This window comes from Aphelocoma coerulescens, chromosome 2 (assembly GCF_041296385.1).
Source record: "Aphelocoma coerulescens isolate FSJ_1873_10779 chromosome 2, UR_Acoe_1.0, whole genome shotgun sequence".
NCBI classification, from domain to species: domain Eukaryota; kingdom Metazoa; phylum Chordata; class Aves; order Passeriformes; family Corvidae; genus Aphelocoma; species Aphelocoma coerulescens.
The window spans coordinates 131,311,106-131,317,490 of NC_091015.1; positions in this window are offsets into that span (position 1 = coordinate 131,311,106).

Here is a 6,385-nt window from a genome sequence, read left to right on the forward strand (position 1 = left end):
CCTCCATGAGCTGATGGAGGGGGGAAGGTGAGCACAGGTCAATGCCTCAGAGAAAGACATTTCTATGATGTGATGGGGCCTGGTATGGTGGAATTACATCTTACTTATCAGAGTGGTACGTCCTCACCACCACCTTTTCCCTCAGGGGGCTTGAAGAGGCCCACAGCATTGCTTCTACATAGCAGGCTCACAGAGTTAAGGAATTCTCCTGGAATTTTACTGGTGGAAGGAGATTAGTAACACCAAAGGTCAAATGATAGATAACAATTCCATCCCCATCCACAAGGCTGGGATTTATATCTTTCAGATACTGGCAGGCAGGCACATGACTGAAAGCCACAGGTACATGTTCAAATCAAAAACACAAGTCAAGTGGGAATTGACTGAAGTAACTCAACGTTAACAGACTGCAATTGCCATGTCTTGCTTCAGCTTCCATCCAGGAGCTAAGGGCCAGTTTCTTTCATGGTGCTGATGTATTTCTTCCCATTTCCATATGTTTGCTGTAATACAGCAGCTCTCCCAGCAGATCTCAGCTCGTTACTGTAGAAACGTACAACAGCTTTCAGCAGAAGGCACAGTAGGTAGGAAGGCAAACGGAGTCAGAGAGAGGATGGCAGCTCACTGACAGCTGCATGGCAGGTCTGGATGAAGCTGACCGAGGCTGGGCTTCCTCCCACACCTCACTGGAACCATGCTTGTGCCGAGGAAGGCTTGTGGGCTTTCCTTGCCCTTGCAAGAGGGGAAGGGGCAGTGCTAAGGCATGGTTCAGCTTACTGTAGTTGTGACAGAGGCTGTGTAGCTGGGAACCAGCTGGGAACCAGCTGGGATGCTCATCTGAATGAGTCCCTGCCTGGGCTGTCTGACAGCAGCAGACAGAGCTCCCTCCTCCATCTGAAACTCCCCACAGACTGTCATGCTCTCCTGCCCACCCTGGCACTGTTAGACCATGATGTTCACCACACCATGATCTAGGCTCCAAGCTGCTCTGTAGTCCTGTGGCTGAACCAGGGCCCCATCTCCAGGTGGAAGCTTCTGCAGTGAGCTGAGGAAATAACCAGGATAAGTATCCCAAACACATTGAGAAGGATGCAGCCTGGCTGCTGTCACTTGGCCAGTGTTATTTCTCACACCAAAGCAGTCTGCAGCTTGGCTGTAATGATCAGAATAGAGCTGTTGGGGACAAAAGAGGAAAGATTGGGCCTTAATCAGAAATGTCTAGAAAGCATCAGCTTTTTCTACTGGAAGTTTTCGTTCTCAGATTTCCATAGTTAATGGCATCAAAATGCTCTGCAGATGCATAATATACCAAGGCTCAGAGATCTGAGAACAGCAGATGGCTTATACACATCTGAGGAGCTTTTTAATAATAAACAAATAAATAAAGATTGGAGAGGAGTGTCAGTCATGCATCTTGTTAGATGTTTAATCAGGCAGCTGAGACATCCCAATTTTTAATTGCCTTTATTTTTTAGTGCTACTGTCTAATTTCAAATTGCACAAATGAAGCTCTTTAATTTTTCTTGTCTGGTTTGAAGTCTTGGTATCTAGATGATAATTTATCAGGAAGTTCTACAGGACACAGAGAACAAGATAACTACCAAAAATCCTGCTACTCATGAAAGTATGAGATAATTTTTCTTTTTAATTGCTTCTCGTACAATTAATCATCCATCTGTCTGTATTATATTTTTCAACATTATGGCCATGAGTTAAAAAAGCTTGCACTGAAGTCATGGCAAGCTTAGCAGGAGATAAACTGTGCTAAAGAAATAAAAATGATGTGGGGTAGTGATTTAGAGGCTGCAGCAAAGTTCATAAGAAAAATGTGAATCTAGACCTTCTTTTACCATATGGGGTCATCTGTCTTGTAACTGAGAACTAAGCAGGACAGTCAAGCTCTCTTCTGAAGGCAGCTTTGGTTTTGTTTTGTTTTTTAACAGGATTTTTTTTCTTCCCATGGTAAACCCTAGCCCAATTGGCACTGTATAAACATGCTCCCACTCCTCAGCCTGGGGACAACTGATCCCACGAGACATCTGCTTCCTGTCATCCAGAAACCAGATAGGTTGGGAATTCAAAATACACATAGGCTTTGTTAGCAACGCCACTGCATGGATGAGCATTTCATTTCAGTGAATGCCCAGGAGGTTTATCATGGTCACCACCATCCTCCTTGGATATAATTTCTACATAGAAGTCATTTCATTGTTTTACATAGGTATTAATTTTATCTCTCATAAAGAATGAAATTAAGAACATTATTTGGCACCTTGCAACCTTCCTGAATGTCACTTTAAGTCCTTTTGAACCGCACAAATTCATGGCAAGCTTTGTGCATGTGTCTGCACTCACTGGTGTGGCAGTGCAGGGTATGAGCCTCGGGCTTGCTCTGCTCTTGGGAAATCGAAACTCTCCTAATTTGTGTAAACATGAGTGAGACATGGCAGATTTGGTGTGTTTTGTGAAACCCTGACTTGTCAAACCTCACCTGGCACATGACATGTATTCTTGCCCCATGCAATTCAAGCAGCCAAGCCTCAGAGGGAGACATACTGGGTTAAGCACCAAAGTCATAGTGTGACCATCACCATCTATGCTGAGACATTGTAGGAATGGCTGCCAAAAGGGTAGTATATTATAAAATAGCCTGGACTCAGCAATAAAATGCTCAACTGAGAAATCTGGGAAAACAAAAGATGCCCAGCAAGCCCTGTTGTTCGAACAGATACTATTGTCTGGACTGGTATTCCCCCACTGCTGTGATGCAATTCAACTACTCTTAAAATAAAATTAATGTATAAAGATACATATTTCATCTGTACCATAACTTTTCCCCACTCATTTTTAAGCATATCTTAAAAGCTACAGTGTATTCTCACCTCAAGTTTTGCTTTTTGTTAAAACAGTTGGAGATTAATCCAGATTAATTCCTTTCATGTGCCTGACTCCGCAGGTGTAGAAAACAAAGAGAAAACTGCTGACGGATTCTGAACAGGTTTCTTAGGGAAACCTTGCAAATGCAGCTAAGGGAGGGCAAGGGTCTTGATAGCTAAGAATAAAAGGACATGAAAGACATTTGTATTATTACAGGCTGGGATGGCTTGAGCTTCAGCTACAGCTGACACACACTGGCCAGGGAGCTGCTGGGCTTGCTCAAACATCTCGTGTGTTCATGGAGCCAGTTCTCTCACTTGCAAGCATCGGAAGCAGAACAGTAATTTGGGAAGACTATGGCAGCTGTTGCTGGAAGAAGGAGTAATTGCTGACTTGAAGTTCTGGTAAGGTAATTAAACTCCCTAAGGAGCCACAAGGTAGCACAGTGTGCAAGAACCAAAGCAGGAAAACTACAGGGATGGGAAAAAACTCATCCTGAGTTTGATGAGAAACTTAAGCAAAGTTTAAGAGCCTAGGGATGAACAGGGAACTAGCTTCTGTTCCTAGTAAGAGGAAAATTTTGTTGTGTTCAGCTTAGTGGCATAAAGAACATTAAAAACTGTTTTGGTGGTAACTCCAGAAACAAAAGAATTACTGGTACTTTTTGTTGAAGTGGTAGACTGAGATGCTTCTTGCAAACATTAATAATCAGTACAAATACCTCAGATTAAAGCAAAGCAGATAATAGGTCCCTCAGGTTTCTCTCTTTTCCTCAGGAACTCCAAGACATGGTTAGATCTGCTTTTAGATCCTGCAAATGGCCTCCATGGGTGGTACAACAGTTTAAATGCTAGCAATGAATTTAGAAGCCTATAAAGATGGAAAGGACTAACTCCATCCAGGGTGAGAATGGGTTTGGCCAAAAACTTTGGAGTACTTCCATTCTGACATGGTCTCTTTGGAAAAATCTCAGAAATTGTCTGTACACTCCTCACTTCAGCGTATGTCTCCTCTATAACACTAACAACCTTATTATTAATTAAACCTAATAATATATTAACAATTAGTAATTGATACAATAATAATCGAGTAATTAGTCACAATAATATGTCCCATTGTCTTTTGAAAAAGCAGGTCCTTAGGAGTTATTAGTGCAAGAGCTGCTGAGTAAATCCTGGTCAAGTACAGGGATATGAAGTTCCAACTTCCACTTCTGCAGTTGTATTAAGGTCATTATAACCAGTTTATATTGGTGCCTCAAGAAGTCACAGGGAGAAATTAATTTCCTAATGTGCTTCTAGCTAGAAAATTGCTATTTTAGTCTTTCTGGTCTTGCTGATCTATTCTTCAGGAAAATTGCAAGAAACTACACACATATAACATCAGCTCTTGAACTTGTATACACAGAGTGAAAGAGATCATCAGGGGAAGCTTGGGAGCTGCAGAGTCACAAGCTGCTGTGATTCAAGCCCAGCTGGCAACAAAGATCCACACAGCCACTCCCTCCTCCCACAGACGGGTGGTGGGGAGAATCAGAAGAATAAAAGTGAGAAAACTCATAGGTTGAGATAAAGGCCCTTTAACGGGTAAAGCAAAATCTGCACATGTTAGCAAAGCAACCCTAAGAACTCATTCACCCTTTCCCAGGAGTGGGCAGGTGTTCAGCCATCTCGGGAAAAGCCAGGCTCCATCGTGTCTAACAGCCACTTGGGAAGGCAAATGCCATCACTCCAAATGTCATCTCCTTCCTTCCTTCTTCCCCCACATCTATATGCTGAGAATGGTGCCATATGTTATGGAATATTGCTGTGGTCAGTTGGGGTCACCTGTCTCGGCTGTGTCCCCTCCCAAGTCCTTGTGCACCCCCAGCCCTCGTGCTGGTGGGTGGGGTGAGAAGCAAGAAGGCCTGGAGGTTGTGAACCCTACTCTGCAGTGACTAAAACATCCCTGCATTACCAGCCCTGTATCAGCACAAATCCAAACCACAGTCACATCCAAACTATGTGAAAAGAATTAACTCTACCCCAGCCAAAAACAGTCCACAGTATTCAACCTGATGGTTTTGATGCTTAGTAGCAACAACTGCTAGAATTTACTCCTTTCAACCTTTTTGGTTTTCTGCTTTTTGCTTTTCAGTTTACGGAAAGCTCAGTTGCAAGGGATGCTTGTTCACTACATTTCTGAAAATCAGAGGATCTGAGGGGTTTTTTTCTTAAGTCTGGAGCAAATGCTTTGTTCAAGTGCTCCTCCAAATAGTGACAGCTATTTTTAAATGGTCTAGACTTTTGTTGCATTGAAAGGGTTTTGGAAAATTTTTTGGTTATATAAGAACTGACAGAGAAAGCTGGCTCTTAAAACATACTGCTTACATTATGAAACAGATACAAACACAATGAGGAAGTGATGAAAGCTGGAACAGTATCCTTATCAACAGGTGGCCCTGGGCACTACTTGCCCTATAAATAAGCAGTGGATTAGAGAAGAGGCCTGCCCTGGAGAAAGACACAAGGCTAATAAGGCAAGGTAATCAATCACTTCACAGTATCTGTCAATCTGTCTTCCATGTAAGTACTCAAAGCATAATAATTTGAAAAGGCATTTAGAAACCTTAATGGGACTTGGATCCTAGCCAATTCCCATAGCTTTTCTGGTAACACCATCACCAGATACATAAATGAGAACTCCTCAGAAGAAAAAAAAACAAACAAAAACCCCCTCATAAAATGTTATTTACTGGGATAAAAGTGACTGAAATCTTGTGTACACTTTCCCACCTCAAACTCAAACATTCCTGAGTGAGCACTGGCATGCAGACTTCAGCCACCTGATTACACACACAGCCATTTCTCTCTCAGGGCTCCTGACTCATAAGGGCAATGTGGGGATGACACACAACTGGGAAGTTATCCAAACCGTCCCCATACTTTCCTCACTGTTCCAAGGAAAGAACCATCATGTTCCTAACAGGCCACTAATTTCTATAGAAATCTTCCCAGTACAGTCCAGCTTTCAATATTCTTTGGCTGAGCAGCATCCACAGCAATGAATAAGGTGGCACTGATGCTAAAGGGGAAAGGGTTAAAATTTAACCTAAAACCAAGCTATTCAGCATAGAAGTGCTTGAACAGTAATCTCTGCTTTGGATTCACTACTTTGCCAGGGAATTTTGTATAGCTTGTCAGCCCAAAAGCGGTGGGGGGTTTGGGTGAGTTGTTTTGTGATTGGCTTTTCCCCACAATGAACCTTGTGGGTTAAGCTCTTCCTCTTACTCTTTAACTCCGTATTTACAGCACTTACTCAGGATGTTTCTTCCCTGTAATTTCTTCTTTACCTGAAGGAATTCAAACTGGTCTTTCCTGCCTCCCAGGCAAAGGTTTTCTGAGATCAAACTCTTGGTTCTTCCCATCTAAGCTGTCCGTCCTGTTCTGCATGAGCTAGTTTCATATTTATAGAAAACGGAACCAAGACAGATTCTATAGCTAAAGGGGTGGAACAACCACCTGAAAAG